The 22,500-nt window shown below is 55.7% G+C and overlaps 4 non-coding genes across 4 annotated transcripts; 2 read left to right on the top strand and 2 right to left on the bottom strand.

The window, feature by feature from the left end:
- Window positions 1-6,571: 6,571 nt before the first annotated feature.
- LOC142565103 (5.8S ribosomal RNA) lies at window positions 6,572-6,724 on the bottom strand. Its single transcript, XR_012824793.1, has one exon. It is a non-coding gene; the product is annotated as a 5.8S ribosomal RNA (ribosomal RNA).
- A 1,139-nt stretch (window positions 6,725-7,863) lies between these two features.
- LOC142565125 (small subunit ribosomal RNA) lies at window positions 7,864-9,678 on the bottom strand. Its single transcript, XR_012824809.1, has one exon. It is a non-coding gene; the product is annotated as a small subunit ribosomal RNA (ribosomal RNA).
- Window positions 9,679-18,382: 8,704 nt separating this feature from the next.
- On the top strand, window positions 18,383-18,570 carry LOC142565020 (U2 spliceosomal RNA). Its single transcript, XR_012824744.1, has one exon. It is a non-coding gene; the product is annotated as a U2 spliceosomal RNA (small nuclear RNA).
- A 506-nt stretch (window positions 18,571-19,076) lies between these two features.
- LOC142565039 (U2 spliceosomal RNA) lies at window positions 19,077-19,268 on the top strand. The gene has a single exon (XR_012824761.1). It is a non-coding gene; the product is annotated as a U2 spliceosomal RNA (small nuclear RNA).
- Window positions 19,269-22,500: the final 3,232 nt, after the last annotated feature.

Genomic DNA, 22,500 nt, shown 5'->3' with positions numbered 1-22,500 from the left:
GGCATCTCCCAGATGAAGCTGGGGGATGTCGTAGTCAAACCACTTGAGCCGATGGGCCTCGTACCTCCACCCAAAATACTGGGTTTTACTAGGATTTAAAGCCAATCCAATCTTTCGGAAGTGTTGTAATGCCACGTCGAGGTTCCTCACCAGTTCTTCGTAACTTGAAGCTGTTAAAATAAGATCGTCGGCATAGGCAAGGGCCGACACAGTCTCACCCTCTACTGTGTAACCGCATCCGGACGAGTTGAGGCTGTGCAGAAGGGGGTCAAGTGCCAGATTAAACAAGAACGGAGATAGGGGATCACCCTGTTTGATCCCCCTCTGCACAAAAACTCTGATCCCGTCGGACCTGCCTCGATAGGAAAAAGTAGTAGACTGACCATAATATTGGTCAGCGATCGACAGCACGTAGTCATCATGCGCCCCTCCCTCTCGTAAGGAAGAGAGAAGCGCATGACGACTGACGGAGTCGAAAGCCTTCCGAAGGTCAAGCGAGGCAGCATAGAAATGTCGGTTAAAGCGTTTTGCATGTTTCATTAACCCCTGCAATAGCAGAAGGTTGGACTGCGCCGACCGGTCCCTGGAGAACCCACTCTGTAGTGGGTGGAATTTATAGGTCTCCTGTAGTCTGGCTAGAAGCACGCGGGAGTACAGCCGTAACAATACCGACGAAATAGTGAGTGGTCTAAGCTCAGATGCTGAAGATACGTCGACTGACTTCGGAATGAAAACAGTGCGCGAAATGCGGAGCTCGTCCGGAATATTATGGTGGGTCAGCCAGTTAGATAGTATTAGTGCTAAAACCTCTGGCGGAATTTTTCTAAGTTCGCGCACGGTTACTCCGTCGGGACCAGGGGCCGACGAAGCAACCATGCCCTTTAGCGCCAAAACCACCTCCTCAGCCGAGACTCTAGGGCAGCTCTGGGGTAGACCGCCATCCACGCCGACCTCCTCAACGTGAGGGGACTCAGAAGAGAAAATCTCGTCGAACGTGTCATGAATGTCCTCCAGGGTCAGAGGTTTGAGAGTACCGCTGCTAGAGATTAATTCCTCAAGAAGGACTTTTGGGCCCAGGGTATATAGGCGCTGATGTTCGGCGTAAAGACGCCGTTTAAAGGAACGTGCGCTTTCATTAGGGCGCCTTTGTACTTTTAGATCGTCAGGTTTCCCACCCCGCCTCCGGCCACGTCGACTTTTCACGCCAAAATATTCGTAGATTAAGCGCAAGTCGCTCATTGTGAGAGGGGAACTCACGAGGTTTACAGCAAGGCCACGCTCATCGACGCCACAGGCTAAAAGCAGGTCTCGAACCTCGTCAATCGAGAGACCCTGGCCGTCAGAGGGCGTAATATTGGCACCGGTGTCACACAGTTCGGCCTCGTACAGAGTAGGCCCCACCGGTGCCAAAGTGACAACCTGCGCGGACTCTTCGGCCAGGATCTCTCGATACCTAGCTTGCCTTCTCAGGCACTTTATGGCATCGAGAGAGCGTGTAGTGTATATCGCGGCCAGAGCTGCATTAACCAGGCGCTCGCCGGGTGGCAACCTAGCCTCGGCCTGGGCCAAAATGCGTATCTGTGGCTCGGTCCAGGGCTGGTAAGCGCTAGCTGTGGGCACTGCGCGGGACCGCGGCCTTCTAGATGGTTCCGCCTGATCGCCGGGAACAGTACTCCCTAGAGATGAGCCAGCCGGAGCCTGAGGCCCATAAGAGAAATCTCTCAACTCACTGCTAAAGCGGACGTCCCGTGTAGACGCATCCGGATCCATCCGACTCCCCCCCGTACACTGTGGCAGGCGAACAGTCTCATCATCGTGGGGCAAGCTGTCGACCGTGTTATCTCCATCCTCCTCTTCCTGATGTTCTAGGGCTTCAAAGAAGCAGTCTTCCTCCTCAGGTGCCACTGAAACACCTCCCCCCATGAAGCCGGTTTGGGGATCTGGTGAGGCGGGCGACGTTGGCCGGGGCCTAAGCCCACTGCCCTCTAGCACGTCCCTCCCGGCAGAGGGCGGCGAGTGCGCTGTAGTGGCACCGTACCCCGGCGACGCACGGCCAGACCCACCGCTCATCCCAGTGGGTGACGACTGGGGAACCCCCTGGCGGTCAGCACTATTCACCTCTTTGATTTCGCCCCCCGGTGGCACCCCAGCATCGCTGGCAGGGGAAACAGTCTGGTCTTCAGCGCCACAATTGGCGCTGGGTAGCTGCCCAGGGGTGGGTGGCGGCTCTTCCCTGCCCAAAGAGGAGGAGGATGACGAGGAGGTGGAGAATAACGGTAAGCGCACAGTCGAAAGAACTTTTGACTTGCCATGTTGCCTGCCATGAGAGGCTAGCCCCACGCTGCCACTTGAAAATTGAGGGGGGTCGGATTTCTCCTTCAAGGTGACTCGGGAGTTGTCCACCGAATTGCCTGACTTCAGTTGCTTTTCAAATTCTGCATACTGGGCCGAGGACAGGAGGGCATCGATCTCCGCGGCAGTCCTCCCGGCGATCCAAAAGCTAATAGCATAGCCAGTAGCGCTTGTACCCAGCTTAAACCGAGCAGTAGCCACTTTACGCAGCTCAGAGGTGCTCCAGAGCCGAGGAGAGGCATTCGCCCGGAGAGTTCCATTGCCATCACCTTCCGCAGTAGTTCCAGAGCGACGAGGATGGACAGTCTTAGTGCCCGTGGCGTCCGCATGACCGGTTGCGCTTTTATTAGCTAATGCCCCACCCTCGACCACTGCAAAGGAGGGGGTCTTTTTCCTACATTTCGAAAAATGCGCGGAGGCCGAGTGGGATGTTATGTAGGTGGCTTGAGAGCAGCACGAACATAACCAACGAACCGTAACGCCATGTTTTTTCTTGTAATGCGCCTCGAGGGCCACTCTGGAAGACAGTAACGTTCGACACTGACTACATTCGTTACTGGCTGGTGGATAAGCAAGGATAGTCTCATTGACATTGCCATTAGAGCTGGGATCAGTGTGAAGTCCCACTCCCGACCTGTCCGAGGGTGCCTCATTAACGTTGTCAGTTATGACAGAGGTCTCGGCGGCCGAACTCGCTGTACTAGAGCAGCGCCGATAATGTGCTGCAACACTACGCGAGCTCCGAAAGGCGCAAGTACATACCGAGCATCTCCAGTTAATTGCTAAGCCGTGCTTCTCCTCATAATGACGCTCCAAAGGTGCCATCCGACGATCTGAGTAAACACACAAGTGACACTTTATATTTTGCAAGGGATATACAAGAAAATGAATGTTGCTTGCCATAACCAAAAATTGAAAGATTGGGGACTTATTACCGAGACAGAGGCTTCCAAAACGACAACAAACAGCGCCCCCGTGCCATACATCAAAGCCCAGCCGCCGAGCCCAGTCCAAAGTACAAAAAAAAAAAAAAGATAAGAAAAAAAAAGGGGGGGGAAGCAAAGATTTGAAGAAAAAAAAAGAGAAAAAAAAGAAAGAAGAAAAAAAAAGGAAGGAAAGGGGAGGTGCCGGGCCACAGGATTCGAACCACCGACCATCGAGTTAGCGATAGCTCAGTGAGCTAATCGCATACGTCCGCAGGTACTTTGCAGGCATATAAAAGGCGTCCAGAACAGAGTAGTGTACAGGAAAGAGGCTAGAAATGTCCGCGATAAGCGGACATTTCTAGCCATATTCAGAAGGTTCCTAAGGAAATGGCATAAATAGCGCCGCTGGCCGCTAACGCATCCTTGCACGGCTGGAATCTCTGGACGCACAGTAGTAAACTGCGCGCACTCAGATCGCCTAAAAGCGACAGCGGGCTAAATATTCTTAACAGTGGCATATCTGTGACACAGATAGGTAATGTACTTTGCGTTGTTGCAACGCCAAAACCATTTCAAGAAGTGCAAACAGCAACCATGCTGAACAAGGACCTAATGAAGTCAATAAACCTGTAGCTAGCTATTAACTAAGTACCATTCTGTGCACGCACGCAACAGTAGCATCGAGTGCCCCGGCAACTATCATACCGTAATACGAGTAATAATTCATTAATTAATTAAAGGAGAAATTAATTTAAAAAAAAAAAAGAAAAACAAAAACACAAAAAAAAAAACCTCGGACTGGGCCGCCGCTCTCACCAAACGCTGCAGGCACGGCACGGGGACGCGGACCACAGCTCAGCCTGTCATGATGCCCGGAGGGCCCGACCAAACGCGCGACCGTAGCAGGTGCGCTGCACTGAACTGGGCTGCAGGCCGACGCCCCCTTAAGTAGCGTGCAGCACGCGGCGGGCTGCGGAGACCCAATCGCACGTGATACTGATATCGGATTAACGATAGAATATGCATGAGCACTCGCCACCCACCAGAAAAATTTTTAAGTTAATGCGGCGTGAAGATTTGCATAAGGAACCAACCTAGTTCCGTGCAGTACATAGCCTTTAAGAGATATAGGACGCCAGGCACGGCCAAGGCCCGTAAACGGAAAAAGAGTTCACTAATGTAGCTTAGCATATTGCATTAGTTAAGGAAAGGTTTAAATGCGCATTCAAATTCAAATTGCGATACGTAGGAAGCCTATATTCAGAAGGTTCCTAAGGAAATGGCATAAATAGCGCCGCTGGCCGCTAACGCATCCTTGCACGGCTGGAATCTCTGGACGCACAGTAGTAAACTGCGCGCACTCAGATCGCTTAAAAGCGACAGCGGGCTAGATATTCTTAACAGTGGCATATCTGTGACACAGATAGGTAATGTACTTTGCGTTGTTGCAACGCCAAAACCATTTCAAGAAGTGCAAACAGCAACCATGCTGAACAAGGACCTAATGAAGTCAATAAACCTGTAGCTAGCTATTAACTAAGTACCATTCTGTGCACGCACGCAACAGTAGCATCGAGTGCCCCGGCAACTATCATACCGTAATACGAGTAATAATTCATTAATTAATTAAAGGAGAAATTAATTTAAAAAAAAAGAAAAACAAAAACAAAAAAGAGACCGCGTCTGCGTGCCAGCAGCCGGAACAGCCCCCCGAAGGGGGCCGTTTACCCGACGCCGCCGGCTCCGCGGTCTTCCGGAGACTGAATCCCACCGCTTTCGAGCTTCGAGGGCCCACCCGTTTTACTCTAAGCGGTTTCACGTACTCTTGAACTCTCTCTTCAAAGTTCTTTTCAACTTTCCCTCACGGTACTTGTGAACTATCGGTCTCTCGGTCGTATTTAGCCTTAGATGGAGTTTACCACCCACTTAGGGCTGCACTCTCAAGCAACCCGACTCACGGGAGGCTTCATCCCGGGCGCGCAACGGCGGAGACGGGCCTGGCACCCACTCTGGGACAAGCCCCTGTCAGGGGGACTTGCACCGTCGCAAACACCCGAGAACGTCGCCTCCCATACACCACATTTCCCGACCGCCTGCAAGGACGGGGGATTCGGTGCTGGGCTCGGTCCCGTTTCGCTCGCAGCTACTCGGGGAATCCCTGTTGGTTTCTTTTCCTCCGCTTAGTGATATGCTTAAATTCAGCGGGTTGTCTCGCCTGATCTGAGGTCGACAACGGATACATCGCTTTCGCCCATTCCGGCGCGACCGAGTACGACGCCCTGCCACGTCCTTGCGGACGAGGCTGGCAGGCGGCACAACGCCTGCGCGCGTGCGTCATACGAGCGGTATGCCGAAAAGGACTCGACACGTTCGAAAACCCAGCGCCTACCGAGTACGACGCCCTACCACGTCCTTCGCCCAACACGGAGCTACTTATAGACGAGGCTGGCAGGCGGTGAACCGCCTGCACGCGTGCGGCGCACGAGCAGTTGCGTGGTAAGCGACCGTGTCTGAAGCCCAAACACCACCGAGGCAAAGATCGCCGTAGCAGCGCGCCGCTTCAGCAGGCACCGCAGGGACGACTAAAACCTGGCGGGGGGCATCGTCTCGTGTAGCGTCGCCCCTGCCCCAACTGGAGTGGCCCAGTCTTTAGGGGACAGAGACTGCGAAGCACTTGGACCGACGGCGGACTACGACGGAACGCGTCAGCTCGGCCAACGCTCTCGAAGGAGACATTTTCCGTTTCGCGGCAATTTCTGCGCCGTGCCGTGCTCTTCTCGCTCGCAGACGGCGCTATCGCGTCGAACCGCTTTCGGGGGCACACCCTTCTCCTCCCCGCTCCTCGCAAGAATCTTCAGATTCCTGCGACGAAGCCCGGAAGGGGTGCCCACACAGCTGCGGTGACACGAACGAGCGACCAGCTCTGGAGCTCGACGTACTCCGAAGGCAAACAACGCAGATTGCGATCGCTTCCGACTCTCTCGCAAACGTGCGCGCTACATGGCAACGGACGTTGACACCTCGCGCTTGGACCGCTCTTTCCCTGCAGGTATCCGACACCATCCTGCGGCGGTCTTGCTAGAGGCGCGCACACGTCGCGCTGCAGTAGATTATAATGCCTCGTTTCCGTCTCTTCGAAGATTTGGCACAACGGCTCGCCACCGTCTCCTTCTTTGTGAGGTCGCTGGCGCGTGGCATTAGCGCTCAACGTACTGTCCATGATGCCGACGCGGTCAAAACGAGTCGACGGACGCACCTTCCCTGTGCGCCGAAGGCTCTCTTGATATGTGATCCGACCCTCAGACAGACGAAGCCAAGGGAAGACCCAAGGCCGCAATGTGCGTTCAAAGAATCAGTGCTCAGTGTGTCCTGCAATTCACACCAAGTCTCGCAGCTGGCTGCGTTCTTCATCGACCCGAGAACCGAGTGATCCACCGCTTAGAGTCGTGAAAAATAGTTTGTTCAATTCAGTACAGTACAACCAGGGTTTCAGGCACGTGGCGTCTCCCTGTGTGTGGTTTCGAAGAGCGCCTTTCGGCGTGTGCTCTTTCGGCGTGCGTACTCGCGCAGCTCTCCAAAACCACTCGGCCAGTGCCAGGGAGGGGCTTTCTGCGCCGGAGCCACAACAAGTCTACTTGAGGCGGAAGACGAAGCCAGCAAGGTGCTTGGCCGCAAGTGCGTTCGAATCCGGGACTACGGTCCCTCGTCTGTCCGTACTTTTCCTCTTTCGACGTGCGGCGCCTTCCCAAAGCGCACAAGTCCGCTAACCGCAGAACGCTTCCGACGTAGCAAAGCCGCGTTTCCTTCGGTACTTCGCAGCAACGCCGCCTTTCCCTCGGCGGCGGGCAAATAGCCTGCAGACGTCGTCGCATTGAACCGCGATCTCGGACACCTCGCGCGTCACGAGCAGGAGCCGACCGGCAGCCGCCGGCCCTGTCGGGCTCGGCAGCATTTGCCGCGGAGGACGGGAGAGCGCTTTAGGCCACGGTTCCTTCCGTACTTGGCAGCCGCACCCTCATACCGCCACTTCCATGACCGACCGAGCGCCACACCGTTCCTTTAGTACTTGGGCAGCAACAAAGTCGGGTCGTTACTCCATACTCGCCGCAGGAAGCGACCGGCAGCCGCCAGCCTTTTCAGACTCGGCAGCGTTTGCCGCGGAGGACGGGAGAGCGCTCGCACCACGGTTCCGTGTGTACTAAGCGGCAGCTGCTCTCGACCGTCAGTTCCTTGACCGACCGCACGCTTCGCCGTTCCCCTCGTACTGGGCAAAGCAGCAGGTCGGGTCGTCTTACTCCCCTTCCGCGCAAGAGCGCCGAGGCGGACAGAAAGCCCACCCATTGTGCGTTACGCCGTTTCTACCCGCGGGCGCGGCCAAGCCAACCGTCCAAGGTTGCAGCCTGCGTCCACTGGGCGCAACAAATTTCGCACGGGGCGCCCCTCAAAATTCAGGCAGTCCCCGGCATGTTCGGGTATAGCCGTCCCCGCGTCCAAGCGGGGCCAGCGGCGGAAAGCGTCGGGCGCAGCGAGCTGCTTCACCCACACGGGGTTGAAACAATGGCGCTCGTCACCCTTCACAATCCGGTAATGATCCTTCCGCAGGTTCACCTACGGAAACCTTGTTACGACTTTTACTTCCTCTAAATGATCAAGTTTGGTCATCTTTCCAACAGACCGGCGCAACCGAAAGGCCGCGCCGGACATCGGTCCGAAGACCTCACTAAATCATTCAATCGGTAGTAGCGACGGGCGGTGTGTACAAAGGGCAGGGACGTAATCAACGCGAGCTTATGACTCGCGCTTACTGGGAATTCCTCGTTCAAGGGGAACAATTGCAAGCCCCTATCCCAATCACGAAAGAAGTTCCACGGGTTACCCAGTCTTTTCAGACAGGGATAAAGACACGCTGCTTCCTTCAGTGTAGCGCGCGTGCGGCCCCGGACATCTAAGGGCATCACAGACCTGTTATTGCTCTGTTTCGTGCGGCTAGGAGCCGCTTGTCCCTCTAAGAAGGTTGTAAGGTGCTGGGAACCCCGCACCTATTTAATAGGCTAGAGTCTCGTTCGTTATCGGAATTAACCAGACAAATCGCTCCACCAACTAAGAACGGCCATGCACCACCATCCACCGAATCAAGAAAGAGCTCTCAATCTGTCAATCCTCCCAGTGTCCGGGCCGGGTAAGTTTTCCCGTGTTGAGTCAAATTAAGCCGCAGGCTCCACTCCTGGTGGTGCCCTTCCGTCAATTCCTTTAAGTTTCAGCTTTGCAACCATACTTCCCCCGGAACCCAAACACTTTGGTTTCCCGGAAGCTGCCCGCCGAGTCATTTGAGTAACTCAGGCGGATCGCTGGTTGGCATCGTTTATGGTCAGAACTAGGGCGGTATCTGATCGCCTTCGAACCTCTGACTTTCGTTCTTGATCAAAGAAAACATTCTTGGCAAATGCTTTCGCAGTAGTTCGTCTTGCGACGGTCCAAGAATTTCACCTCTAGCGCCGCAATACGAATGCCCCCGTCTGTCCCTCTTAATCATTACCTCGTATTCCAAAAACCAACAGAACAGAAACGAGGTCTTGTTCTATTATTCCATGCAAGTTTATTCAGGCGACTCGCCTGCGTTGAGCACTCTAATTTTTTCAAAGTAAAAGCACCGGCCTTCTCGAGGCACACAATGAAGTGCACCAAGAAAGGACCGGCATGATGTTCAGTCCGAGCCGTCGCATCGGGTAGATGCACTACTCGTCTGGAACTGAGATCCAACTACGAGCTTTTTAACCGCAGCAGCTTTAGTATACGCTATTGGAGCTGGAATTACCGCGGCTGCTGGCACCAGACTTGCCCTCCAATTGATCCTCGTTAAAGGATTTAGAGTGTACTCATTTCAATTACGGGGCCTCAAAAGAGTCCCGTATTGTTATTTTTCGTCACTACCTCCCCGTGCCGGGAGTGGGTAATTTGCGCGCCTGCTGCCTTCCTTGGATGTGGTAGCCGTTTCTCAGGCTCCCTCTCCGGAATCGAACCCTGATTCTCCGTTACCCGTAACAACCATGGTAAGCAAGTAACCTACCATCGAAAGTTGATAAGGCAGACACTTGAAAGAAACGTCGCCGGCTCGTGGCCATGCGATCAGCACAAAGTTATCCAGAGTCACCACACAATACGGGCCGAAACCCGATCGATCTTGGTCTAATAAAAGCACCCGTCGCCCAAAGGGCTTCAGGCTCACTGCATGTATTAGCTCTAGAATTGCCACAGTTATCCAAGTAGGAAGAAACGATCTAAGGAACCATAACTGATTTAATGAGCCATTCGCGGTTTCGCCTTATTTCGGCATGTACTTAGACATGCATGGCTTAATCTTTGAGACAAGCATATGATTACTGGCAGGATCAACCAGGTAATCGTTCAACTGCGCGTCCAGCCTTTCAAGCAGGCCGGACGCCGTTTTTGCGATGCCGAGGCCACCTTCAGGCGCCCCAACACGCTTCGTTCTCGCAAAGTGTAGCACTTTGCACAGTCCGAGACGACGGCGTTCGAGCTCGCTACGGCGCCCTCCCCGCAGGGCCGGGTATCGCCACGCGGCAAGAAGCACGCAACATTCTCGATAGACTGGTTGTGTCAACTCGATCGCGGCTTGCGGTTTCTCTCGAGCCCGCAGCACTGGTGGACCGACCGACACTTGCAACGTAGCCGAGACGGCAAAGCCGCCAGGCGACGGGTCACGCCCGCGCCTTCGGCGCTTTCGTATTTGACTCGTCCGAGGACGATGGGGAACACACCTCGATATCGTGGAAAAAGCGTCGTCCGACAACCAGCCCCTAACGCATCAAGCGGATGAGGCTGCAGACGTCAGCTGTGGGATCCACGGGAGCGATACCGGGGACACGCTTGACGGGCACGAAGCCCGCCGCACATCAAACACCCAGGTCGCTTTGGGGGCGACTGCTCTCTGGGACCCCCATATAATAGCAGCGATAAGTACCCAAACCTCCATGGGGCCGTACTCGTGGCACTTTCGACGAGCGTTTGGCGGAAATCGTGCCGCCTCGTAACGCCGCGAGCAAGATTGAAAGCTTACGTCGGCGGCACCATGCCGAAGTCGTGAAACTGCAGCGCGTCCATCGAATGCGCGAACGGCAATTTCTCGCGAATGGCCAGTGCCGTTTCCTGAACGATCGCCTTTCGGTCCCCCTACGGGGCGGCCCCCGGCCGATCGATTCGAGGAAAGCTAGCCCGGCCCCTTCGCCATTTCCGAGCACGAGTGCGACCAGCGCGGGCGGCGTGCTCGACGCCCCGGCTGACATCGTTTGGGACTGTGTCTCTTCGAGCGCTCGCGCCAACGTCGCGGGGCCGACGACGACGCCCGGCCGGTTCTCTCCCGGTTCCCGGCGTGTTATAGCGCAGCCCTCTGCACGGCGGCGCCGACTGAGTAGTGGCCGTGCAGCGGCTTGTACGCCAAAGTTGCGTGAAAGGCGTCGAGCTCCCGCCGGCCCGGCTCACGTGGTTTCGGACTTCTGTCGCTTCGAGCGCTCGCGTAGCCGTGCCTGGGCACGATTCTCGACTCCGCAGCAGTGCGCGGAAACAGCTACGAAGACGCGCAAGCCCAAAATCGCACTGCGGTACAACGTCAGCCGGGACCGTATGGCCCCTTATAATAGCAGCGATAAGTCGCCAGACCTCCATGGGGCCGTACTCGTGCGACGAGGCGGCGTACTGCGCCGAGCCGAGCGCCAATATTTCGCTTTGGCGCGGCTGATACGAGCTCTCGCGATCGCCGCGGTACCGCCGCTCACCGTTTCAAGGCACGCTAGCGCGGTCCCCTTCGCCATTTCCGAGCACGAGTGCGACCAGCGCGGGCGGCGTGCTCGACGCCCCGGCTGACGTCGTTTCGGACTTTGTCTCTTGCAGCGCTCGAAGCCATGTCGGGGCCGACGCCGACGTCTGCGTGGTGTTTCCACGATTCCCGGCGCGACACAATGCAGCTGCGAGCGGGATGCCAGCGATTCCGTCGCGGCCGTGCGGCGGCGTACACGCAGAAGTTTCGTGAAGGGTATCGAGCTCCCGCCGCCCCGGCTGACGTCGTTTCGGACTTGGTCTCTTCGAGCGCTCGCGCCAACGTCGCGGGGCCGACGACGACGCCCGCCAGGTTCTCCCCCAGTTCCCGGCGAGCTATAGTGCAGCCCTCTGCACGGTGACGCCGACTAAGTAGTGGCCGTGCGGCGGCTTGTACGCCAAAGTTTCGTGAAAGGCGTCGAGCTCCCGCCGCCCCGGCTGACGTCGTTTCGGACTTCTGTCGCTTCGAGCGCTCGCGTAGCCGTGCCTGGGCACGATTCTCGACTCCGCAGCAGTGCGCGGAAACAGCTACGAAGACGCGCAAGCCCAAAATCGCACTGCGGTACAACGTCAGCCGGGACCGTATGGCCCCTTATAATAGCAGCGATAAGTGGCCAGACCTCCATGGGGCCGTACTCGTGCGACGAGGCGGCGTACTGCGCCGAGCCGAGCGCCAATATTTCGCTTTGGCGCGGCTGATACGAGCTCTCGCGATCGCCGCGGTACCGCCGCTCACCGATTCAAGGCACGCTAGCGCGGTCCCCTTCGCCATTTCCGAGCACGAGTGCGACCAGCGCGGGCGGCGTGCTCGACGCCCCGGCTGACGTCGTTTCGGACTTTGTCTCTTGGAGCACTCGAAGCCACGTCGGGGCCAACGCCGACGTCTGCGTGGTGTTTCCACGATTCCCGGCGCGACACAATGCAGCTGCGGGCAGGATGCCAGTGATTCCGTCGTGGCCGTGCGGCGGCGTACACGCAGAAGTTTCGTGAAGGGTATCGAGCTCCCGCCGCCCCGGCCGACGTCGTTTCGGACTTCGGTCGCTTCGAGCGCTCGCGTAGCCGTGCCTGAGCACGATTCTCGACTCCGCAGCAGTGCGCGGAAACAGCTACGAAGACGCGCAAGCCGAAAATCGCACTGCGGTACAACGTCAGCCGGGACCGTATGTCCCCTTATAATAGCAGCGATAAGTCGCCAGACCTCCATGGGGCCGTACTCGTGCGACGAGGCGGCGTACTGCGCCGAGCCGAGCGCCAATATTTCGCTTTGGCGCGGCTGATACGAGCTCTCGCGATCGCCGCGGTACCGCCGCTCACCGATTCAAGGCACGCTAGCGCGGTCCCCTTCGCCATTTCCGAGCACGAGTGCGACCAGCGCGGGCGGCGTGCTCGACGCCCCGGCTGACGTCGTTTCGGACTTTGTCTCTTCGAGCGCTCGCAGCGATGTCGAGGCGATCGCCGACGTCTGCACGGTTCCCGGTGTGCTACAATGCAGCAGTGTGCCAAGCGACACCTCTTGGTTGCCGAGGCAAGCACGGCGATTTCCTGAAGCGAGCGCATTCCGGCCAGGCAGCAGCGGGCTTTGCGCTTTCGGGAGTGCTCTTGCTGTAAAATTTGAACGGGTGCAGCTGCACGAAGCGAGCGTATTTATTTTCTCTCTCTCTCTGCCTTTGAGGCGACTGTAATTTTAATTTAAATGCAATTGGAGGCGGGAGCAACCTGATGAGAGTAGGTTGACTTCGGCGCGCCTTGTAGTTTATAAATTGCTTTCAAGCTTTGACGACATACGCCTTCGCGCCATCTGCTTTCCCGGTCTCTTTGGCACTTGATTGTGTGTGCTGCATGCTCTGCATTCTAAGGAAACACGCCTGTTTGTCTCCCTCTCTCACGTTCTTCTTTTTTTAGCTGCTCCTTTAGAAGCTGCTATGCTCTTTACTCGCTGTAAAATAGAATGCTGCCACAAGCCAACAACCTTTGCGTGTTTTTTTTTCTCTCTTCCCAAGACGTTTCTGCCATTACTCACTGGCTCTAGTTCGCTCGCGCCATCTACCTTTCTTTCTGTATGGCGAAGTCCGTAGGTTTTCCTAGTTTCGTACACAGATGGCGCCAATGCGTTTTCGCGCCAGTTTCGAACGACCTGGCTGTACTCGCGTTTCTCACTTAAATGGTTCAAATGGGCATTGCGAAAGGGGTGGTGCTTTCTTCTTGTGTAAGGCTGAGCTTCAAAGCTGCGTTTAAGCTATGCTAGCATGTGTGTGTGTGTGTGTGTGTGTATATATATATATATATATATATATATATATGTATGTATGTATGTGTGTACATATACATATACACACGCGCGCGCGCGCGATAGTGGTAAACATTATGAGGTAGCACTTTTTTTTAACATACAATACCTGTGCTTCACATGGCGATTCTTCTCCCCCCTCTGTTTCCGGTTGGAAGGAGTGCGCAGTCTTTTCTATATTTATTTTTTTTTCATTCACTTCTATGTTGCTCGTCTTCGTACATGGGGCACGCTACCTAATTCTGCCGGTCGATTCTACACGTTGCGATCCGTCCCGGCCTGTGCCGTATCAAAATTTTCAGTGGGCCTTGCGGTAAATAAAAAGAAATGAAGGAAATGCGCGTGCTATATTACACTTGCGCACGGACTTGAAACGAAGGCCTCAAAGAAAGTCACCTCGAGCGGCCGCATTCAGACGGAAATAAGCATTCCCCTTGCGCGTGTTTTCCGCTCGCCTGCTCCGTTTTCTACGAGGTTGCCGTCGTTGGTTTGGCCTTACAAACAAGCTTGCACTCGGGTCTCGTTTCTACGCGACAGCGTTTCGTTAACAGCGAAAGACTGAGGCGTCGCGAGTTTATTCCTCAGATAGAGAGCATAGAGTCTCTAGACAGGCTGAAATTTAGAAAATTGCCCACGCTGTTGCTGAGGTTACCAATGTCGGCAGGGCGCCCACAAGGCAGTAGTACAATGGAGTGAAGTGAAGGACATCGCTTCTCGGCCTTTTGGCTAAGATCAAAGTAGGTCATCGCTTCTCGGCCTTTTGGCTAAGATCAAAGCGTAGTCAATGCAGCTGGCTTGCCCGGCCTTTGACACACTTATCTTTGTAGAGGCGCCCGGCTACCTGCTCCGGTTATAGCAGTGTCTTTCCCCTATCCCAGCCCTGTCTTTACAGGCCCTCGGCTCCCTGCTGCACTGCCTCCAGGACAACCCACGTGCTGCTACCTGGTGGCCCCTGGACGACCCACACCGGCCCGCTTCCTGGTCCTGCCGCTGCCTGGCGCTGCCTGCCGCCCCTCGGAGACTCCTGCCCCGCTCGGCCCGACCACTGCTTGGTGCTGCCTGCCTGCGGGGTGCCCGCTGGTCCTGCCGTCCCGACTGGTGCTGTGCTGGGGCACAACCGGCTGGCCCCTGCCTTCGCCATCGTCTGTCATGGGCCCGGCCCACTCGCTGCCATCCCTGGTGGCCCCCTAGCCTCCGGACCTGGCCTCCTTTAAGGAGAGCCGCCGGGTCCGGAAGGTAAGACCATCTAATGGACTCTGGGGGCCACGGCCGCACGGTCCATGACATCAGCGAGGACGATGGCGACCCCAACACCCCTGGGCAGGAACGCCAGCCGGCCCGTGAGGATGGCACCCTCACGGTGTTCTTTCCCGTGCCCCACACGGTCCGGTGCTGCGAAGAGGGCTGCCGAGCTGCCTATGCCGCGGCCAAATGGACAGCGCGGCGGCAGTCCCTCCAGCGGCACCTGGAACTCGAACACGGCACCAGAATCCGGCGCACCATCAACGTGTGCAGCATCTGCGGTGAGACACTGGGGCTTCGACCAGCCTCTCACGCCTGCCTGGCTGCAGCCAACTCGACTGCCGCCCCCCCTGCTGCCCTGCCACACCAATGTGGCAGTTGCTCAATGTCCTTCCCCACAAGGAGGGGCTTGAGCAACCACGAGCAGTGGCACAGGAGGGAGGCGGCACTAGCAGCCAGGCGTGATCTCGCCGCGGGTGCTGCCATTGGTGCGTCGGAGCAGGACAGCAACGGCACCCCCCCAGCAGAGCAGGACAGCACCGAGGGTCCCGCTGAGGACCCTCTTGGAACACCAGCAGTGGCGACCGGGCAGGCCGCCGACCAGGAGCCGTCTCCTGTGGCACCTCGGGGAACACCCGGACACAGCAGCGATGGCGAGACGGCCGAGGCACCTTCTCCGCGGACGCCAAACCAGTCAGGGCGGACCGCGGCCTCGGCCTCTCCCTCTCCAACACCATCGCTGCCGTCCAACCGAGGCAGCCCGGGAGCACCAGTCTCCGAGGCTCACGAGCCGGCGGCCATGCAGGAGCTCTCCCCAGGCAGGGCAGAGGTGCAGGACCATGACGGAAGCAACCAGGACTTCGGGACCCAGGACGAACATGCTGGTACCACACGGCCAGAGGGCAGTGCGTGGACCTTAGCGGAGGAAACGGCAGAGCTGCGGGCATTGAGCCGGTTGCCTGAGTCTGCTGGGGAGTGGGCACGGTTTGAAAACATCCTCGACCGTGCCATTGCAGCCGCAACCAAACACCTGCGGCTGCCAGTCGGGGACTCGCGCCAATCACGGAGGCGCGAGGTGAACCCCGACAACCCCCAGCAGATACAAACTCTATACAGAAGGAACCGGCGCCGGGCAGTGCGGTTAATCACTGAAGGCCCGTCCCAGCTCTGTCCGATCGACCCCCACGCACTGCAGGACCACTACTCGAACCTCTGGTCACCAACACCCGTGGATACCAGCATCCTGAGGTCAAGGCTTCCAGCCACCGAAGAACTGGACTTGTGCCCTTTTACACCGGAAGAAGTCGCAGCCAAGCTCCGTAAATGCGAGAGTACAGCTCCAGGGGAGGACCGCCTCACGTACCACCACTGGAGGCAGGTGGACCCTGAGGGCAGGTTCCTGGCGGCGGTATACAACGTATGCCTCCAATACCGCCGCACGCCCCTGAGCTGGAAATCGACGAGGACTATCCTGATCTACAAGAAGGGCGACCGCGAGGACCCCACAAACTGGCGACCCATTGCCCTTGGTCGCACGATCGCCAAACTGTATGCCGGGTGTCTCACCACCCGGCTGCAGAGGTGGTTGGGCGACCATGCGGTGCTGTCCAGGTGTCAGAAGGGCTTCCTGCCGCACGATGGGGTGTTTGAACACAACTTCGTGCTGCAGGGACGCCTGGATGACGCCAGGACAGGAGGCGGGGAGCTGTGCGTGGGGTTCCTCGATTTTGCCAACGCTTTCGGCTCGGTCGCCCATCAGGCCCTCGTCGACGCTGTCCGCGGCGCCGGCGCGGGGGAGGCCTTTGCTACCATCGTTGAAGACCTCTACCGCGCCAACACCACCTGCGTCGTGGCAGCAGCTGGCATTACGGAGCCAATCACCATCGGAGCTGGGCTGAGACAGGGCTGTCCTCTGAGCGGCCTGCTTTTCAACCTGGTGGTGGACCCGGTCATCCGTGCAGTACAGGGAGGCGATAGGCAGCACAACATCCTTGCCTACGCCGATGATCTGACGCTGCTGGCCGCGGATCCCACCACCCTGCAGAGCCGCTTGGACCGTGTAACAGCCCTGTCGGCCCGGCTCGGGCTGCGACTCAACGCCGCCAAGTGCCGGTCTCTACACCTGTCTGGTCGCCACCCCGTGGGTACACGGCCCACCTCTTTCACCGTGGGTGGCGACCCGATTCCGGCGCTTGGCGACTTCCAGGGGCACAAGTTCCTGGGCCGTCCAGTGGGGTTCAGGGTGCTACCGGACGAGACGACGGTCGACGAGGCCATCCACCTGGGCAGAAAGCTGCTCTCCTCTATGCTCGCCCCATGGCAGAGGCTGGATGCTATCAAAACATTTTTGTATCCAGCCCTCAACTTTGCCATGCGGGTGGGCCTTGCCAGCAAAGGAGAGTGGCAACGCCTGGACGAGGAGCTCCGCCCGCTCATCAAGAAGACCCTGTACGTGCCAGCCAGAGCTTCCAATGAATACTTGTACGGAGGCTCTCAGGCTGGCAGTGCAGGGATCCCACTTGCGGCGGAGCTCAGCGACATCTGTCGGGTGGATGGAGCCTTCAAGCTACTGACGTCGACCGACGTGGAGGTCCGGGAGCGTGCGGCAGGAGAGCTCGAGGGCGTAGTGTCAAGGCGGCTGAGACGACCCGCGAACACCGAGGACATGGAGGCCTACCTCTCAGGCGAGACGGAGGGCGACTTCCGACAAACGTCCACACAGGTCCAGTCTGTGTGGACGGAGGCCCGGAAAGCCTCCCGTCGCCTCTCCGTCGCCTGGGAGCTGTTGGAGCACGGAGCCCGCATCAACTGCGGAGAGGCCTCTGTGTCAGCGAGGAACCGCCACAAGCTGGTTAAGACCATCCGGGCGCTCCTCTCCACTGAAAGGGACAGGACTCTGCAAGACAAACCGAACCAGGGCAAGGCGATGGTGTGTGTGGCGGCCGACCCGGCAAACTCCCACTTCATGAGGTCCGGCCGCTACACCCACTTCATCGACTGGCGCTTCGTGCATCGAGCCCGTCTAAATCTCCTCCCCCTCAATGCCACAAGACTCTGGGCACCCGCAGCGGACAAAAGATGCAGACGCTGCGGGTATGGGGAGGAGACACTGCCGCATGTACTTTGCCACTGCATGCGGCAGAGCCGGGCCATGACGGAGCGTCATAACACCATCGTCGCCAGAATAAAAAAGGCTGCCTTGGGTCGGTTTACAGTCATTGCGGAGAACCAGGTCGTGGGCAACACATCACTCAAGCCCGACCTGGTACTGGCCCGTGGAGAGGAGGCACTCATCCTGGATGTCTGCTGCCCTTTCGAGAACAGGCTGCAGGCATTCCAGGACGCCCGGAAGGCTAAGGAGGAGAAGCACGCCCCTGTACAGCGTCATCTCCTCCGGCGGTTCCAGCGCGTGACGGTGGACGCGGTGGTCGTCGGCTGCCTTGGCAGCTGGGATGTGGGGAACGACCGGGTGATGCGCAGGCTATGTAGTAGGTCGTACCTACGGACACTCAAACGCCTGTGCATCAGCGACACTATCAGCGCCTCTACAAAGATTTTTAGAGCCCATGTCGGCACCTCTTAAACGATCTTATGTTTTTAGAGAAGCGATTTTTTACTGTTTTACACCTTTACAGTTTTAGCCTTTTATTACTAACACCACTAACTAGTTTTTTTAGTCATTTGGTTACCTGTTTTAGATTATACACCTTTTACTCGTTTTTTCCTTGGTTCTGTAACACGTATTTATGATGTATTGTCACTAGCATAATAAAAATATCTGTTCTTATCAGCTTAATATCTGATACGGGTTCTATGTGGACCCACGATATTAAACCTATTTTTGGAAGTTGGCGGAGTGCTTGAAGCCTGCTTCACCTCCGCCGCAGGTCGGCCCGGTATTGCACTACCTCCGGGATCGGCCCCCGCTCACTTCGGTGAGACTTCATTTAATCAAAATGAAGAACACAAGCTCGAAGCGAGCACTGACTTCACACGCACCATTCCTATACCATACGCAACGATGCCGGTTCGCGGACCACGAGAGTAATTAAACGGCCACTCCACCTGTGTGTAGCGTCGCACTTCTTGCCGCGCAAATGGGACGCGTGACGGTGGACGCGGTGGTCGTCGGCTGCCTTGGCACCTGGGATCAGGGGAATGATCGCGTGATGCGCAGGCTGTGCAGTAGGTCATACCTACGGACACTCAAACGCCTGTGCATCAGCGATACTATCAGCGCCTCTACAAAGATTTTTAGAGCCGATGTCGGCACCTCTTAGATGATCTTATGTTTTTAGAGAAGCGATTTTTGCTGTTTTACACCTTTACAGTTTTAGCCTTTTATTACTAACACCACTAACTAGTTTTTTTAGTCATTTGTTTGTCGGTTTTAGACTACACACCTTTTATCCGTTTTTTCCTTGGTTTCGTAACAAATATTTATGATGTGATGTGTAACTAGCATAATAAAAAACTCTGTTCTTATCAGCTTAATATCTGATACGGGTTCTATGTGGACCCACGATATTAAACCTATTTTTGGAAGTTGGCGGAGTGCTTGAAGCCTGCTTCACCTCCGCCGCAGGTCGGCCCGGTATTGCACTACCTCCGGGATCGGCCCCCGCTCACTTCGGTGAGACTTCATTCAATCAAAATGAAGAACACAAGCTCGAAGCGACCACTGACTTCACACGCACCATTCCTATACCATACGCAACGACGCCGGTTCGCGGACCACGAGAGTAATTAAACGGCCACTCCACCTGTGTGTAGCGTCGCACTTCTTGCCGCGCAAATGGGACAGCCGCACCAGCAAATTTCTTATTACGGCCTTCGAGAAAAATAAATGACAGCAAAAGAAAGAACCAGGAGGGAGAATCGGCAAATTATATGTCTAAGAAATAGGATTGTTATTTATCCGATGTTTCTGTCTGCTGTAATGAGCCACTATAGGACGGGGAGGGGGGGGGGGGTGTATGATTAGCCGTGGGTTCGGCAACCAATGTGAATCCCGCTCAAAGCCAACACTGGATTTTTGAGTTCACTATTGCTTGGATCCGTAAACCACAGCGCCAACGCAAGCTCGCCCTGCCAAAATCCGCTGCCCGAGTGGAAGAAAGATTCCCTATGAAAGAAAAATAGAGTGCCCGCTTTCTGGCAACTACTGTGCAGCCGTTGTGTGCACATTTTCGCAGCAGTGGGAGCGAACGCCTCGAAAACAAGCTTGTCGTGTGGCCAAGCCTTGCGAAATATATTCAAGGGTTCAAAGGTGCTCCAGCTTTCCAACCTGTATGTTATGAAGACCTGTTGCTACCTTTTCATCCTCCTCCTCCTGGTTACGCCCAGTGCAGGGCAAAGGCCTCTCCCATAAGTATCCAAGTACCCCGGTCACGTGCTAATTGTTGCCATGTAGTCCCTGCACATTTCCTAATCTAATCTGCCCTCCCAACTTTCTGCCACCCCCTGCTACGCTTCCCTTCTCTTGGAATTGAGTCCGTAACCCTCAATGACCATCTTCCCCCCCCCCCATTGCATGCCCATTTCTTTTTTTCATGGTTTAAACTAAGGTGTCATTAACTCGCGTTTGTTCGCTCGCCCCTCGATCTGCTCTATTCCTATCTCTCGTGACGCTACACCCATCGTCCTTCTTGCCAAAGCTCGTTGCGTCGCCCTCAGTTACCCTTCGGTAACCCTTAAAGCTTTCCGTTGGGGCACTCGTGGCATCTTTCTCGTTTAAATAAGGCTGCTTTTCTTTTCCGCCTTTTTTTTTTGGGGGGGGGGACTCTATGTGCTAGGCGCGATTTTGCCTGTTGGTTCGGCTTAACGCAGAACACTCCCGCATTGCAGTGAAGCCGCGTTGAAGGGGCAAAGAGTAGCGCAGTGAAGCGCATGCACGGGCGAAAAACGCAAATATTAGTCAAAAATACAACCAGTGTCGCCAAATACGAACTTCCATTATTGGAAATTCGAGTTCAGTTTGTGCATTGCGTTCGCCTAGAGAACATAAATGCCACAGCCGCCAAGTCAAAGCTTAGGATCGCGTATCATCTTTTTTTTCTTGCCTTTTACTCCTTGGCCTGCGTGACATGCACACGAAAGTTATGATATAGTGAAAACACGAAATAATGCAGTGCGGCTGTATCAGATCTATTTTGTGCGTTTTGTTCTTTGTGGACTACAGCGGTGTGCGTTATGAGAAAGTTTCAGTGCCCTTCTACTGTGACCTGCGAAGCTACATTTAAAACCACATTGGTTTGCGCGGTTATTGCTACAAACTGCGTGTGGGTGCGTTCGTCTTTTTCTTTCGCTACCAGCGATGGGTTATCGCAACCGCGATCGGTTCTGCTGCTACGCTAGACGCGTTCTTGCCAACGGTTGGCTCTATACGCGACGCGTGTCGCGTGGTCGGCACATTCAAGCAGTCAATTGCAAACCGTTCCAAGAAGAAGGATGCACTCCACTTGACGCCGGGAGCGCTAGTTGGACGATTGTACGTTTTGACCCTCGAGGAAGCGCCACCAACCCGCCTTTTCTATAATACGATAAGATTCAGAGCGACCGCGACCACTTGCCATTGTCATTGCCTCGGGCACAGTTTTTTTTTTTTTTAAGCTCAGATACTCAGACGCGCCCGTGTTCACGCGCACTTGCTCTCTCCGATAAGCAGGGAAGCTCGGTTGGGGTGGTGTGGGCCCTTGCGCATGCGCTGCTGAGCTCGTCGCTTCGGCGGCCAGTCGAGGCTGGCGCGTTGCGTTCGCCTAGAGAACATAAATGCCACAGCAGCCAAGTCAAAGCTTAGGATCGCGTATCATTTTTTTTTCTTGCCTTTTACTCCTGGCCTGCGTGGCATGCACACGAAAGTTATGATATAGTGAAAACACGAAATAATGCAGTGCGGCTGTATCAGATCTGTTTTGTGCGCTTTGTTCTTTGTGGACTACAGCAGTGTGCGTTATGAGAAAGTTTCAGTGCCCTTCTACTGTGACCTGCGAAGCTACATTTAAAACCACATTGGTTTGTGCGGTTATTGCTACAAACTGCGTGTGGGTGCGTTCGTTTTTTTTTTCTTTCGCTACGCAGCGATGGGTTATCGCAACCGCGATCGGTTCTGCTGCTACGCTAGACGCGTTCTTGCCAACGGTTGGCTCTATACGCGACCCGTGACGCGTGGTCGGCACATTCAAGCAGTCAATTGCAAACCGTTACAAGAAGAAGGATGCACTCCACTTGACGCCGGGAGCGCTAGTTCGACGATTGTACGTTTTGACCCTCGAGGAAGCGCCGCCAACCCGCCTTTTCTATAATACGATAAGATTCAGAGCGACCGCGACCACTTGTCTTTGTCACTGCCTCGGGCACAGTTCTTTTTTTTTTTTAAACTCAGATACTCAGGCGCGCCCGTGTTCACGCGCACCTGCTCTCTCCGATAAGCAGGGAAGCTCGGTTGGGGTGGTGTCGGCCCTTGCGCATGCGCTGCTGAGCTCGTCGCTTCGGCGGCCAGTCGACGCTGGCGCGGTACTGGTAATCAACTTCGACGTGCATGGTGAAACGTCGCTTTGTATTGCCGCTGTAGACTGGCAATGCAATGTGTTTGCGAGCGATTGGAGAAATGAAAGAGCGGGCACTGTCATGCCCTTCTAGAGCAGCGGAAATGTTCCTCCAAGCACTAGGTTTGAAAATTTGCGCCTACGAACATGAACGAAACAATGAAAACGGTCTGTAGCTGCCTTCGCTTCATAAAATTCCCGTACGAAGAAATTTGCACGCGCAAATGACAGCGCAAAAGAGAGAAACCATGTAAAGAAGAATGGCTGCCTTTCGCGTGATCTCCCGCATGAAACCTAATGGGATAGACTAATT

Source organism: Dermacentor variabilis, chromosome 11 (assembly GCF_050947875.1).
Source record: "Dermacentor variabilis isolate Ectoservices chromosome 11, ASM5094787v1, whole genome shotgun sequence".
Taxonomy (NCBI): Eukaryota; Metazoa; Arthropoda; class Arachnida; order Ixodida; family Ixodidae; genus Dermacentor; species Dermacentor variabilis.
Note: the sequence above shows the minus strand (reverse complement) of the source record. Positions and strands in the feature narration are given on the sequence as shown.